Source organism: Copadichromis virginalis, linkage group LG4, assembly GCF_057382275.1.
Source record: "Copadichromis virginalis isolate Kocher_CV1m ecotype Utaka linkage group LG4, C_Virginalis_male_GT1.1, whole genome shotgun sequence".
NCBI classification, from domain to species: domain Eukaryota; kingdom Metazoa; phylum Chordata; class Actinopteri; order Cichliformes; family Cichlidae; genus Copadichromis; species Copadichromis virginalis.
This window is the reverse complement of record NC_140621.1, coordinates 14,640,200-14,652,239: the sequence shown is the minus strand read 5'-3', so window position 1 is coordinate 14,652,239 and position 12,040 is coordinate 14,640,200.

The following is a 12,040-nucleotide window of genomic DNA, read 5'->3' as shown; positions in this document are numbered from 1 at the left end:
ATACCCAGCAAACCATATACAGGACGTAAAATAGAGGTGAAGTAAAAATAGTATTTCAATGCACATGTCTTCTCCTTGTCCACAGACTAGTATAACCGTAACCTTTTAAAAAGCCATTTGTACATCTAAAATCTGCCTCCTTTGCTGCACCCTGGACTTAATGCGTCAGGTTGTTACAGCCATCACCTCTCTGTCCCTCTCTGTCCCTGTCATTACCCAGAGATCAGACCACTTCAGTGTCACATGAAAGTCTTACAAGAATGTAAAGAAATACTCAAGCAGACATAGTTAGCATCTCCAAGATGTCAACAAAAACCCCGCAGAAAGTGGCTAGCATAGCCGTAAACTGTTGCGCTGTGCCTCAAATTACATATTTCTGTACACCTACAGTTTAAATTAAGCAAAACATTTTTGTGGAAACGTGTCCAGTAGCGGTCGTGATGCTGGTTAGCCTGCTTCACACAAAGACCCATAATTCTTTTAAGCTAATGTGAGAAAGCTATGTCCTGTGTACTTAGCACACACACCAGTATTAATTAACAGATATTGCACTTGTTGTGGCATGTTTTAGTGTTTTGTTAACTTCTTGAATTCTGTAGAAGAATCTGAAGAATTTATTATTACAGAAAGACAGAGACTAAAAAAGCAGCAGCTAGCGATCCAGTATTTTTGATACAACTCTAAAAAGAAGAAGTTACTTTCAGCTGCTCTTTTATTCACAGGGGTCGCCCACAGTGGGTAGATTTTTATTTTTATGCCAGCTCCCTTTCCTAATCAAACCCCATAAGGGACATGTGTCTCCTCCCGGAATCAAACCAGGGATTAAACCACTAGCAACACTAGCATCCTCACATTACGCTGGTAAGCAGATGGAAGTGTCTGAACTGAGATACACCGACAGTTTTTGGTGGTAAATAAATGTAACCTGACTTTATCCATTTCAAACTGACCCGAGGACTGTTAGAAAAAAATGCCAGAGCACAAACTCAGGATTAGAGTCTGATATTTTATTTTATTTCTTATGGATTTGTCAGTTAGTTTATTAATTTCTGAACAGAGCAACAAAATTTGCCACAAAGACAGAGCAAACAATCCAGAAATATTGTCTGTTCATATGTATATTGTGAGTACAGCGGTGGCCAGCATAAAGTTGTTTTCAGGGAGTGTATCTTAGAGGCATTGTAGCATTTTGCTTCAAGATGAAGCAGTTGATAACTATAAGGAGGACTAGTAACAATCAGCTGTTACTCTGTGTGTCTTTAGGGTTAACACTGGAGATTTTGGGTGTTTTCTTGCAGCAGTCATGAAAGTATAAAGTCAAATGTACAGCTGAAACTTCAAGTAGCATAAAAAGTAACACTAAAAGCATGATGGTAATAGGTTTAAGTGTTAAAGATTGTGTAAATCAGTGTCAGCGGGCAGCTTTTTATCTTGCTCCATACCTCTGAGCCCTATCATGAGATAATTAGTCCTCTACAAACAAATATACACACACACATGCATGCAGAAACATGCTGGCACTCACATTTGTCTTTCTATACACAGGAACACTGACTGCATCATTCTCACACACACACACACACACACACACACACACACACACACACACACACACATGCCAACAAACACACACACGTACACACAGATGCCAGCCATTTTCACTGTATACTTTATAATGTAAACCTCCAACTAACAGCAGTCTGACACGGACACATGCTGTGATTAAAAGCACACTTTTACTTACGTGGTATAAATATGATTACCTATATGAAGGATATTATATACATCATAATATTAGAAAATAAAGAGTCACCTTTTCAAAGTGCCTGTGGTGAGTTCATTTTGTTTTCGACTGTGTACCATGTGACTGTGATTTGCTGCTACATCCTGTTCTTTCTCCCCCACACGGACACTAATGTGGTTTTTACAGAAAGGAAGCCGATAATGTTTAAAACACCAACAAAACAAATTGGATCAGCTTCAAAAACACTGTTTCATGCTGCTTGTCTTTTATTGTGTTATATATGCTGACAGCGTCCTGCATCGTGCAGTCAGCATAGACGTCTTTACGTCTCTCCACTACACCCTGGATAAGGAATTGTGAAACGTTATTACTTTTAGAAACTTGCAGATGTTTAAGGCTATACTCTGTTTAATCCACAGTGATTTTAAAAGTCAGATGTTTATAGGCTGGCTATCCTGTGTCATAAACCTTCTACACCCCCACCCAAACAAATAGCTTTTCTATGAGCTCAGAACAACCCAGCTACACCATTTGGTTAGCTAGTTTCTGATACACGCTAATGTGAAGATACTGGTAGAGTCTGCAAACCGCCCATTTTATCAAACACAGAATCATAGGAGTTATGTCCTCAGTCCATCACCTGAATCTCTTTTTAGTCAAATTAGTCAAGTTTTTATGAATAATAAGCTCTGACTCGTCTTGGCTAACACGTGTTGCCCAAAGCACGTGATATCAAACTAGTCTCATGTCCAAGGCAACAGGCTTATCCACAATGCTTGAACCGAGCCACTCAGCTTGGCAAGATCCAACCTGTGTCCATGGGTCACACCCACTAAAATGACAGAAGCTATGTATTCCGGTGGCTCCAAGTTAAGCTAGCTTCTACTGACAGAAGCTAATTGCAGTCACAAGATGGCAGTAATTTACTGAATGGATGTAAACCGGCAATTCAATTTTCTCATGTGCTACAGTCACTGGTTGCTTGAGAAACAAGTACTGCCCAGGTGGCTGGCAGTAGTTTGTGTAGGTTGCTGGCTCTCACTGGATGAAGAAAGAGCTGTAATTGCTTTGATTGCTAGCACACTGCCATGGTTGCCAGTCATTTTTCATGTTAGTCTGCAAATATCCTCTACATACTAGCCGTAGTACAACTTGATAAAGTGTTACACAAACTGAAACTGGAGGAGATTCACCTACAAAGGTTTTGAAGGAAAACAGTCTCACACTTTACACTGTTTCACTAAAGCTCAGAGAGTAACTGGACGCTGTTGTAGACAAGTCTGTCAGTTCCATTCAAACTAGGACCGCAGCAGTATGCTAGTAATCATAAGAAGGTTTTTGCCTATCAGTTGGGGAATACAGATTTTTCCCTAACAACAGGTATTTGACTGGGGGCCTTATTCACTTATTCTACACTGTCCCCGTGTTTGTCACATGTCCAAAATGACTGACTAGTTAATGCCATGTGGTTAGTGGTCACATGTCTACAAAGGCTCAATAAGAAAACGTTTACTGGGCTGGTATTTTTTAATTGTTGTCTCTTTTTATATTTCAAACTGCCTTAATTGTTAATGTAAGCCAGTTTGATCAGTTCTGTAACACACTCCCCTCTGAACGCGCACACATACACACACAGGACACATGAGATGTGTATCAGATGTGCTGTGTCAACCATTCTGAATTGGCTTTCTGACAGATAAAGTCTCTGCTTATCTCTACAGCCACCCCCACAGATGCCTGAATGATGGTGAGAAAGAGGAAGGGTGGGAGGAAGATGAGAGTTGAGAGGGGAAATGGGAGAGAGAAAGTTAATTAGGTGACTGGAGGATTTTTAGAGTTTGGGGTGACTGAAGGTGAAAAAGAGAGAAATTCCTCTAGGACTGCATGAATACATGTGTGTGTATATCTATGGGAGGATAATAGCCAAGCAAGACCTGAAGGTCCTTGCTGACAGTCCAGTGAGGAAACTGGCTGAGATCCTGGAACCTGAACATCTTGGCAAATCATTTTCTACCTCCAAGTTGAGGAGTGCTCAGTGTGAGGAGATCATCTCCTCACACTGAGCACTGGAAATGCAGTCAGTGTCTTTAGTTAACTGATTGTAGTTTTCTAATTTCACTTATTTTTTAAATGGCTAAAGTTTCAAGAGAAAAGTTTGTCCGTTAGTCCTGTGTGATACTGCAAATTTTAGTATAAATCCAACACCTAGTAAATACGCACTGCACTTGAATGGTTTAGATCTTATTTAACTGACAGAAGTGTTTCTGCCAGGTTTGGTGGCTCTTCATCCACATCCACCCCGCTTGCATGTCCCTCAAGGATCTATCCTTGGCCCAGTACTTTTTTTCCCTTTACATGCTCCCATTAGGTTCTGTTTTCAGAAAATATGGAATCTCATTTCACTGTTAAGTCGATGATTCTCAAATCTACTTTCCTCTTAAAAATAATTCTATAGGCTCTTTAAAAGTTTTGCTAGACCGCCTCTATGACATTATTAAATCATGGTTAGCATTAAATTTCTTGTACCTTAATGCTAAACAGAGATTGTACTATATAGACCTTCTGACCCTCGTTTTTCTCTTAAGGGTGATCTGGAATCTGGAAAAGTCCAGAACTCCCTTTGCCAAAAATGATGGCACTTTTTCATTTGAGAATTAAGAACATTTAATCATCCGTTGACTTCGAGGAAGTGATTCATCCATTTATTTCATCCAGGCTTGATTACTGTAATAGTCTTTATTTTGGTATCAGCCAGGCTCCGCTCCTTGTTCAGAATGCTGCAGCCCAACTCTTGACAGGTGACCATCACCCTATTTCCCCATTCTTGGCTCGTTTACACTGGCTTCCAGTACGCTCTAGAATTGATTTTAAGATTTTATTGCTTGTTTTTAAGTCTCTGAATGGATTAGCTCCTTCGTACCTCTCTGATCTTTTAACAAAAAGTACTCCAAGTAGAACTCTTCAGTCAGCTGATAAGTTGCTTCTGATTGTTCCTAGAGGCAGACGAAAACACAGAGGAGACCAGATCTTAAACTAAACTTTAATACAGTCTGCCTCTTCAAACTAGGATCTCTCCAACACTCGACATTTTTAAATCTCGTCTGAAAACACATCTTTACTCCCTAGCTTTTAATTGTGACTGAGTGTTTGCTTTGTTCTCTTTGTCATGGCTGTGTACCGGCAGGCAAGGAGGAAGGACCCAAAATGCAGGATTCAGTGAGGCGAAGTTGAACTCAAAGTAAACAGCTTTATTTGCAGGTTGCAGATGAACAGCAGAGGAGAAATCACTGGGAGAAATCACAGCTGACGATACGGGAAACGTAACCGGAACACACTGACACCAGACACGAACCTCCAAAGTAAAACAGGAAACAAGAAACAATTTACAAGGAGGCAGACAGACACTGAACTTAATCTAGAATAATAATCAATACTGTAGAAATATACCAAAATATAAAAAACTGAAAGAACTGGGTCAAAATGATCCAGAACCGTGACAGTGTTTGTTTTATTTTTTACTTTGTACAGCACTTTGGTCAACCTGTGTCGTTTTTAAATGTGCTTATAAATGACCTATAAAAACCTATGTAGGGTAATTTGCCAAACCCTCAACACATTTTAAAAAATACTGATTTCTACTCTATGGTAAAAACTCATCTTTGGGCTTTTCATGTATTTTGAAACTGGGTTTTATGAGTACTCGGGACATGAATGTGCCCGTGTTTAAAGCACTTTGGGTTATCTTATGTTGTTTAACTGTGCTATAGGCTATAAAAAACAGACGTGACAGTCAACACAAAAAGGTTAAGACATTTGTTTATTGTGCATGTTAAAAGTATGCTTTTTCATTACCCAAAAATGATTATTATTATTATTTATTTAACACTATTCAATGAGCTACATCAGGGGTAGGAAACTCCAGGCCTCAAGGGCCGGGTGTCCTGCAGGTTTTAGATGCGTCCTTGATCCAACACAGTTGATTCAAATGGCTAAATGTCCTCTCTATAGTCCATACTTTTCCTAACCATGTACCTTGTGGGGTCACTGGAGGCCAGGAGCCTCAGCACAAGCAAGACATTAAGAATTAACATTAAGAAGTTCTTATTTACATTGATCGGCTGGTATTTGCGAGTTATTTTGAAGTCAAGTTATACAAAGTGTATTTCTTATAAAATTAAGTAGAGCTCGCTTTTATAGCACTGCACGTTGAAGGGGGCCAGGTTTTTGGTAATTTGTCTGTCATATTTTCTGGTCAAACTCTCAGATTAATAAGTTCAGTGTTTGTGCAAGTAAAAGTGAAAATGCTACTCTGTTTATACCCTCTCCTCCTCTGTGGCACTAGCTAGATTGCGAACTACCACAACCACAACTTTACCTCTGCACCATGAACGTATTACACGGAAGAGAAGGAAAGAGGGGAATGCTGAAAGTGGGATCTCATTATCGTCTTATTTTTACTAAGCAAGTGCTTCCTTTTTGTACCACACAAAAAAATAACCTCATTTAGTAATGAAATTCATTACCCTCCCTATCAGATTAATAACTCATTAACTGAGCACACACAAGAGCACAGTTCCAGATATTTCCATCCCTCTTTAACCCTGAATATACCTAAAATAGTTGTCTCAGGCACATTTGCTGAGAACACAGAAGTCCCACCCATCTTCTGTTTAGACCTTCTGTTTGTGAAGAGCAGTCAATCAGAAGATAGCTAGCTTAAACAAAGAAGAGCTAAAACAAAGATTACATAAAGATCATATATGAATTCTGGAAAATGGATTCTACTGTAAAAGAATTCAATTATGGAGCTGGAAATTAACATAAAAGCTCCCTTTTAAGTTTATGTGGCTTATGCTTGTTTCTTCCTTGTGTCTTCAATGTGACTGACAACTGTGAAACGATATAGTGCTTTACTTACAGCGCATGCTGTGTATTTACCCTAGTTTCTGATAGATGTCATATTATATAGCATCTAAATATAACTTGAAAGGAGGGCAGTAAGTATGTATATAATACGTGGAGGAAGGCTTTAGCACAGAGTTTGGATTCACCACATAAATATTCATGACTCTGACGTCAAGAGATGGCGCTGCACGTCTTGGTTTTATCGATTCAAATGGATGACGGGATTACGAGAGTCTCCGTGCCACACTACGATTGAATGCCACTCTGCTTTTGTTCCTCCAAACTGCCTCCATATGAGCCTTTTTGTCAGCCTGTCACGCTGCTCATCTCCTCTGTTTCAAAGAGATTTTATGACCGTCACCTATGTTTCATTATTGCATTTTCTTTTTTCCTGTTTTCATCTTGGCACAGTGTTTTTTTCCTCCTTCGTGATCCTCTCAGCTATTTTACCCCACTGCCACATTGTTCCGTTTTAAAACCCCACCCTCCCACTGAGCACAATGCTACTATCGTAATTGCTTTCTTCAGCTCCAGTAGCCCAATAACAGAAAATGCCCCCGTTATGCTAATAGCCCATAAAGACACTGAGCATTTGCCAGCAGGAGCCCCACATCAGATTATTTCATAGCGCAGTGGCAGTCAGTAGTGTCTTTCCTCCTAAAAATAAAACAGAAATTTGTGACAAATATATATTTTTGTCTGAACACTGAAGGTTTCTGTACCAAGTTTTTGTTTTGTAATGTTCCAGGCAAGTGCCGAACATCACACACAAGTACGAGTGTTTGTGAGTGAATGTTTGTGTCCCACTTGGGCACCCCTATAACAGCTGTTTGTGACTGAATGAGGCTCTGAGGGAGAATAGCTGCCAGCTTTGATGTCCTAATTATTTATCTCTCTGTCTGTTTGGTTGCCTGTTTGTCTGTCTCGATACATGTATCCAGTGACAGAGTGAGTGTTAATTCACTCATGGACGAGTATTTAACTAACCTAACCCACACTGTTAAACTTGTTATTTGAGCTCATATTTTCTATCCTGTGTTTTATACAGCACACCGGGAGCAACACCGGGCCACTTGAGTACAGTGAACTCATTGTCATGTTCAAGAAACCAATTTGAGATGATTTGAGTTTTGTGACATGGTATGTTATCCTATTGACAACCAACATCATAAATTGGGTACACTGGTTATAAAGGGGTGGACATGCTCAGTTGGTACTAAGGGCCCAAACTGTGAAGAAGAAACAAAGACACAACCATGTCACATTCAAAGTCACTTAAATCACCTTTCTTCCACATTCTGATGGTTGCTTTGAACGTCAGCAGGTCGCCCTGGCTGACATGCCTGGATACACTGAGTTCCTGCCATGTAATTGGCTGATTAGATATTTGTGCTAACAAGCAGTTGGACAGGTGTAGGTATAGTAATGTGTTCCATGTTCCAAATGTTACTCTGGAACTCAAAAATATCAATTATATGCCCATAATAAGAGTCGGCAAGCAGCTTTGTAGAGGATTTACCTATGACATTATCTTTGTATTTAAAGATTAGCTTTGCAAACACTTGATTTAAAATAAAAAATATTGATTAAATTGACATTTTGACAGTGATTAAGTCAAAAGATTATCTTGAAAGGTTGTTTTACAGTATTTCCCAAATGAAATTACAAGTTTCAGCCTGGTGGCTCGAGGAAATATGTCAGGGGATCATCACAAAGATGCATGCCTGCAACAAAGGTTGTTGTAACTCCTCCAGTAAATGCTGAGATAGTTCAGTTTGGTGTAAAGCATCAGAGTCCTGACACTAGCATCCCAAGAGCCATGTGGCTATAATGGCTACCAATCCACTGAAATGCTTTTCTCAGTCATGTAATGTCAGTCCAGTGTTCGTAGACTGGCATCCAGCTTTAACTCGCGCTCAGCTGCAGACTGAGTGGGTAAATGTTGAGTTCGAGAGAGAGACGATTCAGCTTTCAGAGAAGGTCAAGCTGTGAGTGAGGAGCACTCAGAGTCATTGTCACTGACAAAGAGTGGAGCCTCATATGTTCACGTGTGTGTGTGTGTGTGTGTGTGTGTGTGTGTGTGTGTGTGTGTGTGTGTGTGTGCTGCTTGAGTGTAGTAACACTATGGCCATCTGAAGCGTGAAAAAAGGCTCAGAGCTGTGAGTTCTGCTCAAGCAGAAAGACAAGAGGGCGAGAGGAGGAGGGGAGGAGGGGAGGAACGCATCAACGGTTGAAGATATCGGTGGAGGGACGATTAGGAGAATCAATGATACCAAGGAACGAAAGAGGATGGCAAAAAAAGAAGAAACTGGTGCTTTTTTTGCACTTTGGTCCAAAGAGTATGCTTTCTCTCCATTTGCAATAAGGCACAAAGCATGGGCCTCTTTTATAGTGAGGATACAGAAAACAGATGAGTAACAAGGGATTCACTCCATGGAAACAATCAGAAATTCACCAATGCAAATAATTGCTGCTTTTTTCCTAATTTAGTAAAGAGAATTAGAAATCTTTAGGTTCTGGACTGTTCACCAGCTAAAGCTGAACAATTTAGAGACTCCTCATTGGGCTTATCCCCCGAAATAAAAAATTACAGATAGCTTAGAAAGACTCATACCTTCCTATGTAAACAAGTAATTTGCAGTTTTTCATCACATCCATTAATTTTAACAATGCAGTGTTTTTGTCATGAAACCCGAGCTTAGTTTAGACTTGTGCGTTGCGTTTATTAGCCCAGGTGAGTGGCCAACTCCATGCAACAGTCGTTGTTGGGTTGAGGTAAAGGCATTTCCAGTTTCAAGACAACTTATACTATCAAAAAAGGATTCTTCATCCTCAGACCCTTTTATTTTATTAAACTCATCAAACCGTCTACACCAATAAACATGGAGCATTAGTTTGAATACAATCCAACTGCAATATATAAGATAAAAGGTTTATTTATTCAAATAATTAACCAATGAGGAAAATACGCTTGGTATAAACTGAATGTGTACTATAAATATACGAATTTCATTTGACCACATTTTATTAAATGTAACATTTTACATTGTACTTTTGCAGCAAAATGACATGGACAGTTTACATGTAATTACATTTATTTGGACTGTAGACAAAAGAGGCAAGTTGGGCATCACAAAAACCAGTGTTATTCATTTTAATACATTTGAACCAAAGAAAATCTAGCCTTCGCTTGGCTTTGATTAGTATCAACAAGGCATTTGATACCCCTACCTGAGGTATCTCCTGTATTTATTGTTTAAGGGGTTTCAGCCAGATATCTCTTTTGGAAATCTACCACAGTTTTCCATAAAGGAAAAGCTGGAAGCAACAACAAACAGCTTTCCTGGCTCAAACCAGTGGGATCTTCTAAGGCAGGGATGTCAAACTCATTTTACATCAGGGGCCACACAGAGCTCACATTGATCTTACGTTGGATGGACCAGTGAAACTTCATTACTTTAGTGTAGTATGGGGGGAAATCATTATTGATAGGAAAAGCTGTAAAGCTTATGAAAGGTTAAAATCTATATGCGCTCATTCACATTTTCCAAAGCTGTCTGGTGGGTCTTTGCAGGGCCGATTCTAACCTTGTGTTTGACACCACTGCTCTAAGGCTTTAACTTAAACAACCAGGCCAGAAAGGAATAATCTGAAATAATACAATGAGATGACGGTACTTTTCAAATTCGCAGAAGTGGTGTTTAAACTGTCAACAAGGGCTGGTGGCACACTCAGTCTCATTAGTGCTCACTTATCCACCAATCAGCTTTTCATCTCAGCCTATAAACAGACCGGCCATATGGTTACTATAGACCAGACGCATAATTATACATGTGACAAGAACCTATATAATGTATGTCAGACAGAAAAATTAGAACCTGCTGGCGTTCCAGCAACAATAAAAGTACTGATTGTGATACTTTGATGATTCACTGTATCTAACTATAATTTTGTGTCGTGGCGCAGATGATTGCATCTAATGCTTCCTTTTCTTCTAGTTGAAATAGATTTCCGTACACAGACACTATAAACAAATTCATATTTAAATAAAACATATGCCTACAATTTAAATATGCATAATCACACACGCACATAAAGCAGAGGATATAATTGTTTCCAAGCAGCTCTTTGATGGCTGAGTCACTGAACATATCCTGTATTATATCACGATAAGAAGAACATCAGTTTAAAGGCAGCAGCTGTTTCCCTTTCATCCTCTCCCCCTCTTTTTTCTTTCTGCATCTCTCCATCCTCCCACTGCTTTCACAATGGTATGCTAAGCCAGGGAAGATAGGGCAAATCCCTCCTCTGAGCAGAGCAGGCTGGAGAGAAAGGAACAGAGCGAGAGGCTGAAGGAAGAAAGAGGACCGAGTGCAGAAGCACTCCTCTCTCATCTCTCCTTTCTCTGCCTTCATTTATCTGAGTCCAACCAATCAGCTTGCAGTCCAGCACTGTGTGTCGGTGCACGGCTGTCCCCTGCCACCAACCTGTGGCGATGATGTCACAGGCCCTGCTTCCTAAGACATACTTGTTTCCTCAGTTCTTGGTTCCTCACCTCCTTCCTATTTACATCATTGCTGTTAGTGCTGCAGAACTAGTTTCGATTTTTTTTTAAAGATTAGCTGAACCCTAAACATGAAACTGCAGTCACCAGCCAGTGAGCCTGTACATCCACACATTTTCTTAACAGCTTTTCCAATTCGGGAAAAACTGTCACAGGCCCAGAGGCAGGAAACACCCTGCTCACCGGTATATCACAGAGCTAATACAGGGAATCCTGGCGAACCCAGGACCATGCAAACACAGGGAAAGGAGGGGAAGGACAGGGCAATGGACTTTTTCACCAGAATGGAATTTCTAAGACAATCCTGGGCATTTAGAGGATGTCTGAGGAATGAAGGTGTACTGGTACTCATATTCAAAAAGAAGGGTGACGTGCAGAGTTGTACAGAGGGCTAAAGCTAATGAGCTTCATGGGAAAGAGTTTTTGAAACTAGATTTAGATGATGGGTCACGATCAATGAACAGTGGCTTCAGGCTGAAAAAGAGCACTACAGATGTGATGCTTTCTGTAACAGTGTTGATAGAGAAGAAGGAGCTGCACTATGGGAGACAGAGGGACATCGCAGGGTGAGCGGTTTGGAGTTAAAGAGTGCAAAGAGGATAGTGGATGCACTGAAGAAGGGATATTGAATATGGAGCTGTCAGGCCAAAAACACCTTAAAATTTACATCTACTAACCATCTACTAAGAACAGCCGGAAACCCAAAAGTCACTAATTACAGAAATTAGACTAACTGAAATAGGAGACTTATACAAATAAAACGGGGCAAAAAAAGAAGCATGTTTTACTTTGACTGTTGCTCCAAATGAGTCAAAATCTGAACCTTT